This window comes from Rana temporaria, chromosome 11 (assembly GCF_905171775.1).
Source record: "Rana temporaria chromosome 11, aRanTem1.1, whole genome shotgun sequence".
In the NCBI taxonomy this organism is placed as follows: Eukaryota; Metazoa; Chordata; class Amphibia; order Anura; family Ranidae; genus Rana; species Rana temporaria.
Genome location: NC_053499.1, coordinates 86,649,978 through 86,665,887, shown reverse-complemented (window position 1 = coordinate 86,665,887; position 15,910 = coordinate 86,649,978). Strand labels below are relative to the sequence as shown.

Sequence of the window (15,910 nt, the reverse complement as noted above, 5' to 3'; positions counted from 1 at the left end):
AATTCAATGTTCAAATTTTTTTTTGTCGTTTTTCAGAACCTGAAAAATTATGTAAAGCTCACACACACGACAATAATACTGCGTACACACGATCATTTTTCGGCATTGAAAAAACGTTGTTTTTCAAAAACGTCATTTAAAATGATCGGGTGTACGCAGTGGCGTATCTAGGGTATGGCAGCTATGGCAAGTGCCATGGGCACCATATGAAGGGGGCGCTGTTGAGTGGCTGGGCAGCAAGGCACTTACCAGGGTCTGAGGGTCTCTTCCCTCTTCCCAAGCATAGGTAGGATCTCCTTTTCAGCACCCATGCTAATGGACAATGGCAGCGCTATCCCTGATGCATTCAGCCACAGCCCTCCCCTGTTCTCTCAGGCTCTCTTATTCCATCTGGTCAGATTGGTAGTGCACAAAGAAGAAGGAGGAACATCAGTTTCTCCCTCTCCTCTGTGAAAACTGAGGCCTTAAGTGATGAAGATTTCATCACTTCCAGTATTGGTTCTGCATTTACCTGGCCTTGGAGGGCAGAGGAGGGATCAGGGGTCTAATAAACCCCAGATTTCTCCATAAAGAGGATATGTCACTACCAAAGGTATCACAAGGGATGATAAATATCACTAGTTTTGTTAGCTGTTTTTTTTGTTAAGGTTATCTGAAAGATGGGTTTCAAAATGATTTGTCAGGGGCGCAGTTTCAGCGCTTGCCATAGGCGCTATTTTCACTAGATACGCCTCTGGGTGTACGCAGCATTATTGTCGAACCACAGGGGGAGGAGCTGACGGTGTCAGACATGTCCCACTGAGGCTCCGTTCTTCTCAGGTCTTCATGGCTTCCACGGACAGCTGAATGACAGGGTAAATAATCAAAAACTACTCCATAATCTTCCCTAACGCCCTGGGAACATAATATAATGTTTTTTGGAGTGACCTGTGGGAAACCCAAAACAAAAACACATAAATGGGAAGGTCCCCCAGTGGGGTTTTTTAGCGGCATGATGTTCTCAATAAATAACAGTGATTGGATAATATTGAAGTTAAAATCTTTACTTGGTTTCAACATTGAATTACAATAAAATGTACAACATGGTTGGAGCATTTGTAAAAAAGTGTAGATAATATACATATAGTACACTCTGATAATACATGAATAAAGGAATAACAGTGGCAAAAATCAACAACAATACAATACATGTTACATCGTAGTTCAATTGGTTTCCGTATGAGTACCCCGACGCGTTTCGACCTAAACTGTCACGGTCTTTTTCAGGGGAATGTACTCTGATAGATATAATTAGAAAAATTATTAAAATTACATCCCTCTAACAAAAATGTTTAACATCTGCTAAGAGGATATTGTTGAAATTATATTTACCACTCAAAGGTTAATGAATCAACATGTAATCAGAGATGGTTGCTGAGAAGTAAAAATGATCCGAAGACCCCCATAACAAGAGAACCCCCGTTCCGCTTGACAGGAACCCACCAAACCAAGCTTACAAGGAGTCACAAGTGTGGACCATAGGGGGGAGGAGACGACCTGAAGACACCTGTATTGATTGAATATTTAGTTTAATTTGATATAAGTAATAATGTAAGTACTAATCATGTTGCATAGCATAGATAACATCCATTAAGCTATGACCCCGACCACATGTAACGATCTAATAGGATCATAAATATGGGCATATATAGGAGGTAAGTATTGGAATGGAATATGTTACTAAATCTTAATACGCCAATGCTGGTATTGCAAAGGTGTGGATGGAAGTATAACAAAACCAAAGGTTTTGTACTGGTAAAATGAACATCATACTGGTGTCAGTGTGATGTGAATGAGGGGGGGGGGGGAAAGGGGTTAAGAAAAATGTGTGAGAATGCGGTGAACAAATAGGTGTGAGTGTGTATGTCGATGAAATGTGTGAAAGGGGCAAAAAAAGGATGAACAAGAAAAAGTGAGAGTGTGTGCCAAAAAAAAAAAAGAGATTGCAAGTAAAGGGGGTGAATATAAATGGTGGACGAAGGTGTGCGTGAGAAAGTGAATAGCAGTGCTGAGTGCATGTCCCAGTGTTAGTTGGTAGCATTAAATAATAGTATAAAGGAATTATGAAGTATACCATGGGGGTGTAGCAAAAAGGGGGGGGGATAAATAGAAATATGCTCAGTAATAGTACTTACATAGGCTCCATCCTAATGTATGTAGGGAGCTGTCCCAGGATCACATCCAGATCCAAGGAAGGTAAGAAGCTTAAATAGAGTCTAGATCAATTAGTATCAGGTGTCATCATCTCCCTCCCCGGGGGGAGACGACCAGAGGACACTTGTGTTGATTAAATATTTAGTTTATTTAAATATGAGTAATACTGTCAGTACTAATAATGTTGCATAAGCATAGATAACATCCATTAGGCTATGACCCCGACCACATGTGACGATCTAATGGGATCATAAACATGGGCATATGTAGGAGATAAGTATTAAAGTAGAATGTGTTACTAAGTCTTAATACGCCAATGCTGGTATTGCAAAGGTGTGGATGGAAGTATACCAAAACCAAAGGTTTTGTACTGGTAAAATGAACATCATACTGGTGTCAGTGTGATGTGAATGAAAGGGGGAAAAAGGGTTAAGAGAAATGTGTGAGAGTGTGGTGAACAAATAAATGTGAATGTGTATGTCGATGAAATGTGTGAAAGGGGCAAAAAAGGAGGATAAAAAAGAAAAAGTGAGAGTGTGTGCCAGAGGAAATGTGATTGCAAGTAAAGGAGGTGAATATAAATGGTAGATGAAAATGTGTGAGGAAGTGAATGGCAGTGCTGAGTGCATGTCCCAGTGTTGGTCGGCAGCATTATATAATGATATAAAAGGATTATAAAGTATACCATGGGGGTAATAGCAAAAAGGGGGGGATAAATGGAAGTATGCTAAGTAGTAGTACTTACATATTCTCCATCCTAGTGTATGTGTAGAGGGAGCTGTCCAAGGATCACAATCGGATCCAAGGAAGGTAAGAAGCTTAAATAAAGTCAAGATCAATTGGTATCAGGTGTCATCTCCCTCCCCGCCGTTGTTCCAATTGCCATTGGGCAAGCACTCAGCAGCTCCCTCGGCGTTGCAGCTGCCGGGGCGTTTGCTCACTGGAACCAGGGCCAGATTAAGAACATCATGGGCCTGGTGCTGAGGATTTTGGTGGGGCCTTTTAGGCTGCATTCACACCTCCGCGACAAGTAACGCCGTGTACGCGGCGTATTTTGCCGCGAATGGTGTAACTTTTTTTACTAATCCTTCCTATTGCTTTGTATGGCCGAACGCCAATGCCGCCTGAAAAAAAGGGTCTGGGACTTTTTTTCATGCCGCAGGTGTACGGCGTCTATGAGATGTGAACCATCTCATAGACAGCAATGGGAATTCTCCCCTCCAGCAGCACGAGCGGCCGGCGTCAGGCGTTTTGTCGCAGAGGTGTGAATGGGGTGTAAAAAATAATAAATAAATGCGTGGGAATGACATGAACGCAGCCCAGCCAAGGCAAGTGACCAAAGGCACAGAACCCAGAAGGAAGACCGGGTGAAGATGGAAGTGTCCAGGCCCCGCCTGATTCATCGCAGCACTGGAGGGCTCAGTCTGAAAATTGAAGTGTACACTAATGTGCTAATATGCTGTGCATACTTGTACGTTGTGGCATAACCTACCCCAGGGCCTCTAAAAAGTAGTAATTGTAACGGCTACCCACTGGCGTGAGGGTCTCAGCCGTTGGAGACGTCCTTTTCCCTGGCAGGCTGCGATATGCAAGTACCGCCGGTATATCCCATCGAACGCCCTTCCAAGAAACGAGACGTGCTACGTTTGCAGAGTCAAGCAGACTGACTTTATTTGGCATATTTCACCTGCTTATATCTGCTTACAACTGTACAGAAACAAATGACACTCCCCCCCCCCCCAGGGGGGACTTCAATACACACACTTTGAAACAATGACACTCCCTTGAGCCAATCGGTCGCTAGCCGTTTTGGCTCCTTAACTTGATCAGACAATAGAATTCCATTAACCTTTAAAACAATTATCACTCACACATAATCCCATCAGCAGACACCTCACATGGGGCTGTTACCTCCACAAAAGAGTTCATTAGCTATGCCAAGAGTACATTAGCATTCAGCAGTGAAAGAGACTCTTTGTCCAGTTAACCCTTTGAGCTCAGAATACAATGCGGTACATCCAATTGTGACAAGCCATGTAGTTCCTTGTAGTCCCCCTGCATGAAGATTATCGATGTCCCGGCAGCAGGCATATGTCCGTTACAGTAATGTCAGGAAAGTTTACTACCGCTTTATTATCACAGGAACCCAGGAGCCTCTCATGGGGCCCCCTACTGACCCGGTGGACGGTGGCCCTTGGGCAGTGCCTAAGTGCACAGTTGCCAACATTTAAAAAACATTTTCAGGGCCACTTTTTTATATAAGTGCTATATTTAGAGTAGCTGAGATCCCCGATGTTCCTCTATACATCATAGTAGTAATCACAAAATTAAATGAGTACTAATAATGGGGCAGAACAAATATGAGAACTGATATTTCCTTTAGTTGAACTAACAAAAATGTGTCCATTCTAGAGCTGGTAACATTGAGGATATTCAGTATAATTTTAAAGAACTGTTTTTGTGGGTAAGCGACATAGAGGAGGAGTATGGACGGTATATAAGTGGGAAGTATGTGCAGGTGAGGGAGAGGAATGTGGAGGGTCTAACAGTGGGCACTATGTACAGGAGAGGAGTACAAAGGGTACGGAAAAAAGCACTATGTACAGGAGAGGAGTGTGAAGGGTATGACAATGGGCAGTATGTACAGGAAGAGTGAGGGGGTATGACAGAGGGTAGTACGTACCAGAGAGAAGTGTGGAGGGTATGATGGGGCAGTATGTACAGGAGAGGAGTGTGGAGGGTATGACAGTGGGCAGTATGTACAGGAGAGGAATGTAGACGGTATGATAGTGGGCTCTATGTATAGGAGAGGAGTGTGGAGGGTATGACAGTGAACACTATGTATAGGAGAGGAGTGTGCAGGGTATGACAGTGGGCACTATGTATAGGAGAGGAGTGTGGAGGGTATGACAGTGAGCAGTATGTACAGGAGAGGAGTGTGGAGGGTGCGACAGTGGGCACTAAGTACAGGAGAGAAGTGTATAACAGCAGGCACTATGTACAGGAGAGGAGTGTGAAGGGTATGACAGCGGGCGCTATGTATAGGAGAGGAGTGTGGAGGGTATGACAGTGGGCACTATGTACAGGAGAGGAGTGTGGAGAGTATGACAGTGAGCACTATGTACAGGAGTGGAAGGATATTTAGGGACTGAGTAGTGGTTAAGCGGGTCATACATGGATTGAAATTACGCCAATTATGCAGAGACCAGCCATAGTCAATCTATGTATGGGCTAGCTGGTTTTACACAAGTCAATCTATTAATCAACTTGAGTACAACCAGACTGTTTTTTTTTCTTAAAACAATCAGTGCTGCCAGCTAAAGTTAGCAACACTGATCATTGTACGCACTGGCAGAACACAATAACACTGCAGGAGTGATTCCCCCATCCACAGGTCAGCAGGTGAGAGGGTGTGTGGGGACAGGCTGGGGAGAGATACTAGTCAGTGGCTGGGTGTAGGCACTGGTAGTATCAGAGCCAGATACACACAGGTTACATACGCCACGATCGTTAGAGCGAGAACAATAATTCTAGTACTAGACCTCCTCTGTAACTCTAAACATGTAACCTAAAAAAATGTAAAGCATCGCTTAGGATACCAAAAAAAATTGTGCTAACTTAACTAACTGTTTTTTTAATGAATGAAACATTTTTTTCCAAAAAAACATGTTTGAAAAATTGCTGCGCAAATACCGTGCTAGAGCTGCACAATTAATCGTTAAAAAAATTGTGATCTCGATTCAACCCCCCTGACGATCTTCAATGCAGAGTTTGCTGATTCTTTCATAAGTGTAGAGACTTTCAGCTGTCAAAAGAAAATATCTGGGCAGTCTGCCAAGTTTTTAACAGGAAACATTGTAACTGACACTTCCTTCTTAGATCAAAGGGATACACTTCTGTGTGTAAAGAACAAATCTGGGCAGTCTGCAAAGTTTGTAAACAAAATGAAACATTGTAACTAACTAACATTGTAACTAAATGTAACCACTTAAAGCGGTGGTTCCCCCTTAAAAACAACTTTTTTTTATTCCACTGCCCCCCCACATTCCATCACGATTAAGGCTCTTATTATTTTTTTCCTGCTGTACATACCTTAGTACAGCATATTCACCCGTGCATCCGGGTTGCGAGTCCCGCGGGAGTGGGCGTTCCTCACATGCTGTTGATTGACGTTTTGCCCAAAAACGAGCTCCCCCCTGTCGCGTAAGCCGCGTCACGGTTGGCGAAAGGAGCCGAACGGCGAGTCGGCGCTATACTGCGCATGCGCATCGCCGTTCGGCTCCTTTCGCCAATCGTGACGCGGCTTACGCGACGGGGGGAGAGCTCATTTTTGGGCAAAACGTCAATCAACAGCATGTGAGGAACGCCCACTCCCGCGGGACTCGCAACCCGGATGCACGGGTGAATATGCTGTACTAAGGTATGTACAGCAGGAAAAAAATAATAAGAGCCTTAATCGTGATGGAATGTGGGGGGGCAGTGGAATAAAAAAAAGTTGTTTTTAAGGGGGAACCACCGCTTTAAAGTCCAACACTTGTTTCTTAAGTTAGAAAGCAATATTATTTGCTAGAAAATTACTTGGAACTGCCAAACATTATATATATTTTAGCAGAGACTCTAGGGAATACAATGGCTATTGCTGCAATATGTTATGTCACACTGCATTTTCCCACTTCAATGAATAATAAAAACCATAAAAACAAAACAGTGAAGTTAGCCCATTTTTTTTGTTTTATGTGAAAGATGATGTTACGCCGCAACAATCGTGAGAGAATCGTGATCTATCTTCTAAGCAAAAGAATTGCAATTCTCATTTTAGCCAGAATCGTGCAGCTCTGTACCCTGCAACATAAAAAGTGCAAAGACCACCATAGAGTAATTTTCTAGCAAAAAACAAATGATGATTTTTACATGTAGTAGAGAAGTGTCAGAATTGGCCTGGGTGGCAAGGGGTTAATTACCATGAGTAATATACAAATAATTATTATAAGCACTGTGATCCTATCAGTCTGCTGTAGTGTGTCAGCTTGTATTTATATTGGCCGCTCTGAATGTAGCTTCTGACAGGCTGTGCAAGCAGGCCCGTATCTCCGGAACCATAAATGATAGCCGTCCCATATTTTAACCAGTTGTGGGGTAGTTCTTCCCATGCCTACCCCCAAATGTGGAGTTTCTGTGACCTCTGGTCATCGAGCTACAACCCCCCAAATTCGATCTTAGAAAAAAAAAATCTTAAAAAAAAATGTTTTTTTTTTTTTTTTTTTGGGCAAATGGGCCTATCTTGAGAAAGGGGCCTGGAGCTGCAGCTCCATCAGCCCCATTGTTAATCCGGCCCTGACTGGAACGCCGAGGGAGCTGCTGAGTGCTTGCCCAATGGCAATTGGAACAATGGCGGGGAGGGAGATGACACCTGATACCAATTGATCTAGACTTTATTTAGGCTTCTTACCTTCCTTGGATCTGATTGTGATCCTGGGACAGCTCCCTCCCCACATACACTAGGATGGAGCCTATGTAAGTACTACTACTTAGCATACTTCCATTTATCCTCCCCTTTTTGCTATTACCCCCATGGTATACTTTATAATTCTTTTATATCATTATATAATGCTACCGACCAACACTGGGACATGCACTCAGCACTGCCATTCACTTCCTCACACATTTTCATCTACCATTTATATTCACCTCCTTTACTTGCAATCACATTTCCTCTGGCACACACTCTCACTTTTTCTTTTTTATCCTCCTTTTTTGCCCCTTTCACACATTTCATCGACATACACATTCACATTTATATGTTCACCACACTCTCACACATTTCTCTTAACCCCTTTTCCCCCTTTCATTCACATCACACTGACACCAGTATGATGTTCATTTTACCAGTACAAAACCTTTGGTTTTGGTATACTTCCATCCACACCTTTGCAATACCAGCATTGGCGTATTAACCCCCCTGGCGGTATTCCCGAGTCTGACTCGGGGTTAGATTTTTGTGCTAGGATCAGTAACCCCAAGTCATATAATTTTTTTTTTTTTTTTAATTCATACCCGGGATGCCTACAACACTCTTGTTTGGTCAGATTTAAGTGAGTTATTTCTAAAAATTACAGGCCTACAGTACAAATCACCAAATTTCCTTGCAAATAATGGTACCGCTTTCAGCACCTTTTTTTCTGAAAGAATTATACCGCCAGGGAGGTTAAGACTCAGGCCCCGTACACACGATAGAATCCATCCGCAGATAAATCCCAGCAAATGGGTTTCTGCGGATAGATCCTATGGTGTGTACACGCCAGCGGATCTGTTTCCGCGGAGAAATCTCCTCTGGGATGGATTTCAGCAGATCGGATATTTGCTGTGCTGCACAACAAATCCATCTGCTGGAATCCATTCCAACGGATGGATCCGCTCGTCTGTACAGACTTACCGGATCCATTCGTCCAAAGGGATTCCCCGCACGCGTCGTAATGATTTGACGCATGCGTGGAATTCCTTATATGACAGCGTCGCGCCCGTCGCCGCGTCATAATCGCGGCGACGGCGCGACACGTCATCGGCAGAGGATTTCCGCGCGGATTTCAATGCGATGGTGTGTACACTCCATCCCATCGAAATCAGCGGAAATCTTTGAGAGGATTTATCCGTGGAAACGGTCCGCTGGACCGTATCTGCGGATAAATCCTCTCGTGTGTACGGGGCCTCAGTAACACATTCTACTTTAAGGCCGGAATCACACTAGTGCATTGCGTTTTGGAGCTGCGTTCTCGTTGCGAATTTCTCTAGAGGGTGTTCTGCGGATCAACTGCGGTTTAGCTGCGGATCGGGTGCGAATTAGAAGAAATTATTTTCTGAGCTGTGTTTTTGGTGAGGGCCAATCATTGTTAGCTGTGTGATGATGTAGGTAATAAAAGGGAGTGTCCTTTCTTGGACTCTTCCTTTTTCACGAGCATTCAGTATTGTGTGGAATTGGATTTGGATTTCTGAAGAAATGTGTGCTGCCCTGCCCATGATCATGCCTACAGTTGTTGCTGCAACAGCAGCAATCTTGCTGGAAGTTGAGAGGAGGAGAAGGAGGAGAAGAAGAAGATACTGGGTTCATCCTATCATTGCAAATAGGGATGAAAGAGGGCAGTTCATGATATTGTATGATATTGTATGAAGATCTCCGTGGGCATGAAGACAAGTTTTTTAATTATACACGCATGTCAATAACCAGGTGATTTATTTTATTTTTTTGGCTAAACATTTTCTTTCTCCATTGTTCCATAGTAAATATTTTTTTTTATTTTTTTTCAAGTTTTGATGAATTGTTAGGACTAACGTACCCTAGTTTGGAGCGACAGAACACATGCTTCAGAGCAAGCATCCAGCCTGCACAAAGATTATTAATCACATTAAGGTACTTTTCCCCACCTATGTGCATTTTAAATTTAATGTTGAAGCATGTAATCTTTTTTGTGTACAACTATCCAACATCTGTAATTAGAAATGAACAACCAGACATAAGATGCCCAAAAATATCTTTATTTTTTACTTTTCTCCAAAAAATAAAGAAATAGACAACATATATTTTCTTGTAATAATATAAAAAATAAAAACTTTGCCTTCAAGTTTACCTCAGGACTAAACTTTGATCCAAAAAATGCACACATGCTTGTTTACTGTGGGCGTAACGTAAACTTTAGAGATGTTGATATGTTTTGGTAAATAATGGTGTCTCTGAGGAGTATTGACTTGCTGAAGTAGTTTCATCAATGTCAGTGCTTGAAGCATGGCTAGACTCGCCATGTGTCTGAGGCCCATGGTGCTGTGGCCCATGTTGCTGTGGCCCATGTTGCTGTGGCCCATGTTGCTGTGGGCCATGTTGCTGTGGCCCATGTTGCTGAGGCCCATGTTGCTGTGGGCCATGTTGCTGTGGGCCATGGTGCTGTGGCACATGTGTCTGAGGCCCATGGTGCTGTGGTCAATGTTGCTGTGGCACATACATCCCCTGCATTTGTGTTTGGGGCCTAATTGAAGGGATTGGGGATGGGATGGGATAGGGAGTTCGCCTCTGTTGTACCTCATATATTGAAGTTGGCTCCTGAATGCTGGAAGTATAGGATGGAGGAACATAGGGGTAATGTTGGTTTCCTGGGTCCGGGTACTGGCCTGACATTGGTAAGTGTATGTGTGTTGTTTCTTTTGTTACATATGGCCTTTCCAATGTTGCTTCCTCGCTTGGCACTGTAAATGACTGCAGAACGTGTTCTACTGTGGTTCGCATTTCTAAATATCTCTCAGGTAGAACTTGTTTGATCAATGGTACAAAATTAAGCGCCAGTATTGTAGCCGGACATAAGAAAGCATCCACCTTTCCAGCCATTTTTTGTAACATCTCTAGTAGACGCTCGCTTATGTCCGTCTGCGATACTGGCGTTCGCTTACGTGCCACTTTGGCAGGCCGAGCAATGGTTGCAGGAGCAGAGGAGGGTCCAGGCATAGGCTCAGCCAATCCAGACTCATTCTCTGGGTTTGTGACCCATAGATTTGACCCAAGTTGCATTTCTGGTATTTCCTCATTTGGATCAATGCTACCTGCTGCCACCGATTGGGCCTCAGAATGGCTCTCTGGTTGATCCTCCAAGACATCCTGTTCGTCCCAACTTCGGTCCTGTTTTTAGAAAAGAAAAAACCTTAATAATGCTAAATATATAGTCACGATACATAGATGATGTAGAGGATAACTTACTCTCTCATCTCTATGAGTGGTTTCAAGAAGGCAAGGTCCTCTGCATACATATAGGGTACTCTAGCTGGTGCCCCCGAGCCACTCCTCACTTCTCTTAGATGTTTGTTGTATTTTTTGAAGGCATCACGCATGCTTCGCCACCTATTCTTTATGTATTCCACTGAAAAACAAAGAAGATAATAATTATTTAATATTTCTTATTTGTTGAAAGTACCTAGCTACAGGGAATTCATTTGGAAGTCTCCACTATGAGTTCAAGGTTGGAAAATCAACAATATCTGGCATTGTACATGAAACATGCATTGTTTTATCTGATGTACTAAACCCATTGGTCTTCAAAAAGCCTACAAAAGAAGATTGGTTGAAGATATCAGAGGAATTCTGGGAGAGATGTAATTTTCCAAACTGTGTGGGAGCCATCGATGGGAAGCACATTCGCATCCTGAGGCCATTTGATAGTGGGAGTCAGTTTTTTAATTATAAAAAATATTTTTCTTTTGTATTAATGGCAGTGGTAGATGCCAAATATAATTTCATTTATATTGATGTGGGTGCTTATGGTAGCAGCTCTGATTCTGGTGTATTTAGTCATTCCACATTTGGGAGAATGCTAAGGGAGAATAGTCTGGATTTACCCAACGATTCGTCCTTGCCCGGAACAAATGAGCCAGCCCTCCCATTTGTTTTTGTAGGGGATGAAGCATTTGCCCTTGGGAAAAATCTTCTTCGACCATTCTCAAGTAGAGCGCTGACCAATGATAAAAGAATATTTAATTATCGGCTCACTAGGGCACGTCGAGTAGTAGAGTGTGCATTTGGAATTCTTTGCAATAAATGGAGAATATTGCACACCGCCATCAATCTCAGTCTGGAGCATGCTGTCTCTGCTGTCAAAACTGCGTGTGCACTGCACAACTATGTGCGAGAACGTGATGGATTTGATTTTGAGGATTCCATGATGCATAACATGGAGGCGGCACAGTGGAATTTGACTAGGGGGACCAGTGGGAAATTGATTAGAGATCAGTTTCTAAATGACTTTATGTCGCCATCTGGCGAGTTACCTTGGAAGATGCAGGCAATTAAAAAAAAAAAAAATATGTGGTCTTGCCATAAAAAAAAATGGCCCTTTAAATATTAAAACATAACATACTGAGCTAAAAATGTCACTATGTGTAATTTGAATGCAGCTTGAAAAAAAAAATTAAATAATTTTTGTTTAAAAATATTAAGGACTCCGAAGTTATTCTCTACCTGAAATTGTAAAAAAAAAAAAAAAACGTTGCTGTGTGACACTGTTATGTGTGTTCTGCTGGGTGTCATTGTACAGAAGATGATGTCTTTGTAAGACCAGCATGGCCAATAACGTCAAAATAGGATGACAAATACAGATAGTCACTCCCCCAAGGATCTGCAAACATACTTGGTAAAGTGAGTTTACATATTTTGGTAATAGACACACACGCAGACTCATACAAACAATGACCAAGGGTGTGGGAATGAGTCCCTTGCCACCAGCAATATGGGGACAGGGTGCATTAGAGATAGAAAACATGTGGCATGGTATGGGTTAGCACAATTGACATGCCCTGACAGAATGCATGCTTGGATAAAGGCCTGCTCTGGATTTGTGGGGGTACGCACTGTAGTTATTGGGGTCTAATTAGAAATATAATTTTATAAGTTAGGGAATGAAAAAAGAAATAAAACTTACCTTTGTCAGCTTGAACTTGGGATGAGCACATGCTCCACTCTGGCAAAAGGCTTTTGGTAATTTCAACCCAGGTAGTTTTTTTCAAAACATTGTCCTTATATTTAGTATGCCGGGTGTCAGAGAGTTGTGGGTTCTCCCTGACAAGGCGGATAAGCTCCTCGGAATCCACACAGTCCTTCACCATAGCAGTGACTTTTTTTGCTCCGTCTTTTGGACATGGCTACTCACCTCAGCAGCATGAAACAGACAGAGGAGGAACTAGGAAAAGGGGGAGGTGGTGGAGGAGGAGAAAAAACTTCTGTTCAAACCGCAACACATGTGCGAATTGGATGCGTACCCATAGAAGATAATGGGACTGAATTTGCACCTGAGCCGCACCGCAAGACATAAAAACCGCACACGGTTTGGAGGCAATGCGAAGTGCGAATGCATCGCACATATGTGAACCAGCCTCATTGAAAACAATGTATTTTGAAATGTCCTGCGATTTGGATGCGGTTGAAGCCGCACTCAATTCGCATAGGTGTGAACCTGGCCTTATACTTCCCTCCTACATATGCCCATGTTTATGATCCCATTAGATCGTCACATGTGGTCGGGTCATAGCCTAATGGATGTTATCTATGCTTTTGCAACATTATTAGTACTCACAGTATTACTTATATTTAATTAAACTAAATATTTAATCAATACAGGTGTCCTCTGGTCGTTCCCCCCCCCCCGGGGAGGGAGATGACACCTGATACTAATTGATCTAGACTCTATTTAAGCTTCTTACCTTCCTTGGATCTGGATGTGATCCTGGGACAGCTCCCTCCATACATACATTAGGATGGAGCCTATGTAAGTACTATTACTGAGCATACTTCCATTTATCCCCCCCTTTTTGCTACACCCCCATGGTATACCTTATAATTCCTTTATACTATTATTTAATGCCACCAACTAACACTGGGACATGCACTCAGCACTGCTATTCACTTTCTCACACACACCTTCATCCACCATTTATATTCACCCCCTTTACTTGCAATCTCTTTTTTTTTTTGGCACACACTCTCACTTTTTCTCTTTCATCCTTTTTTGCCCCTTTCACACATTTCATCGACATACACACTCACATCTATTTGTTCACCACATTCTCACACATTTTTCTTAACCCCTCCCCCCCCCCCCCTCATTCACATCACACTGACACCAGTATGATGTTCATTTTACCAGTACAAAACCTTTGGTTTTGTTATACTTCCATCCACACCTTTACAATACCAGCATTGGCGTATTAAGATTTAGTAACATATTCCATTCCAATACTTACCTCCTATATATGCCCATGTTTATGATCCTATTAGATCGTTACATGTGGTCGGGGTCATAGCTTAATTGATGTTATCTATGCTATGCAACATGATTAGTACTTACATTATTACTTATATCAAATTAAACTAAATATTCAATCAATACAGGTGTCTTCAGGTCGTCTCCTCCCCCCTATGGTCCACACTTGTGACTCCTTGTAAGCCTGGTTTGGTGGGTTCCCGTCAAGCGGAACAAGGGTTCTCTTGTTATGGGGGTCTTCGGATCATTTTTACTTCTCAGCAACCATCTCTGATTAGATGTTGATTCATTAACCTTTGAGTGGTAAATATAATTTCAACAATATCCTCTTAGCAGATGTTAAACATTTTTGTTAGAGGGATATAACTTTAATAATTTTTCTAATTATATCTATCAGAGTACATTCCCCTGAAGAAGACCGTGACAGTTTAGGTCAAAACGCGTCGGGGGACTCATATGGAAACCAATTGAACTACGATGTAACATGTATTGTATTGTTGTTGATTTTTGCCACTGTTATTCCTTTATTCATGTATAATCAGAGTGTACTATATGTATATTATCTACACTTTTTTACAAATGCTCCAACCATGTTGTACATTTTATTGTAGTTCAATGGTGAAACCAAGTAAAGATTTTAACTTCAATATTATCCAATCACTCTTATTTATTGAGAACATAATGCCGCTAAAAAACCCCACTGGGGGACCTTCCCATTTTTGTTTTTTGCATTTTCAGGGTTGCGCGGCACACGGACTCCACATATGCATTTTTCCTTGTTTCAAACAAAAACACATAAGGAAAAACCATGGGATGCCAGAGCAAACTCTGCTCAACACACATTTTTAAAGGCTAAAACCGGTGGTTAGAAACTCCCGTTTTGCATCGATTTTCGCTGCGTTTTACCGTGTTTATAAGCGTTTAGTTAAGAAACATCATAAGACCCTCCCTAAGCTCAAAAAACAGTATTATTTAACCATTTCAGCCATTTTGTGAGACCAGAGTGAGTAGCAGCTGAGAGAGCAGCAGTGTACTTGTATTTAGCGTGTCGCTTGCCACATCACCTGCCACAAGCTGCGGATTGTCCACTTGCCACATCACCTGCCACAAGTTGTGGATTGTCCACTGGAAATGTAACCTGGCCACGTCACCGGCCACTTCACCTGCCACAAGTTGTGGATTGTCCACTTGCCACGTCACCTGCCACATCAACTGGCCATGTCACCTGCCACAGCTTGTGGATTGTCCACTTGCCACCTCACCTGACCACGTCACCTGCCACAAGTTGTGGATTGTCCACTTGCCACATCACCTGGCCACGTCACCTGCCACATCAACTGACCATGTCACCTGCCACAGGTTGTGGATTGTCCACTTGCCACAATACCTGCCACAAGTTGTGGATTGTCCACTTGCCACGTCACCTGGCCACATCACCTGCCACAAGTTGTGGATTGTCCACTCGCCACGTCACCTGCCACAAGTTGTGGATTGTCCACTTGCCAAATCACCTGCCACAAGATGTGGATCGTCCACTGGCCATGTCACCTGGCCACTTTACCTGTCACAAGTTGTGGATTGTTCACTTGCCACGTCACCTGGCCAAGTCACCTGGCACGTCACCTGGCCACGCCACATGCCACAAGTTGTGGATTGTCCACTTGCCACGTCACCTGGCCACATCAACTGCCACGTCACCTGCCACAAGTTCTGGATTGTCCACTTGCCACGTCACCTGGCTACGTCACCTGCCACATCAACTGGCCATGTCACCTGCCACAGGTTGTGGATTGTCCACTTGCCACATCACCTGACCACGTCACCTGCCACAAGTTGTGGATTGTCCACTTGCCACTTCACCTGGCCATGTCACCTGCCACAAGTTGTGGATTGGCCACTGGCCACATCACCTGGCCACATCACCTTCT

The 15,910-nt window shown here is 43.0% G+C and overlaps 2 long non-coding RNA genes across 2 annotated transcripts; one reads left to right on the top strand and one right to left on the bottom strand.

The window, feature by feature from the left end:
* Positions 1-1,027: 1,027 nt before the first annotated feature.
* LOC120917456 lies at positions 1,028-1,836 on the bottom strand. Its single transcript, XR_005744200.1, has 2 exons — positions 1,372-1,836; positions 1,028-1,277 (listed from the first exon to the last, which is right to left on the bottom strand). It is a non-coding gene; the product is annotated as an uncharacterized LOC120917456 (long non-coding RNA).
* Positions 1,837-13,413: 11,577 nt separating this feature from the next.
* LOC120917455 lies at positions 13,414-14,610 on the top strand. The gene is made up of 3 exons (XR_005744199.1): positions 13,414-13,487; positions 14,111-14,285; positions 14,380-14,610. It is a non-coding gene; the product is annotated as an uncharacterized LOC120917455 (long non-coding RNA).
* Positions 14,611-15,910: the final 1,300 nt, after the last annotated feature.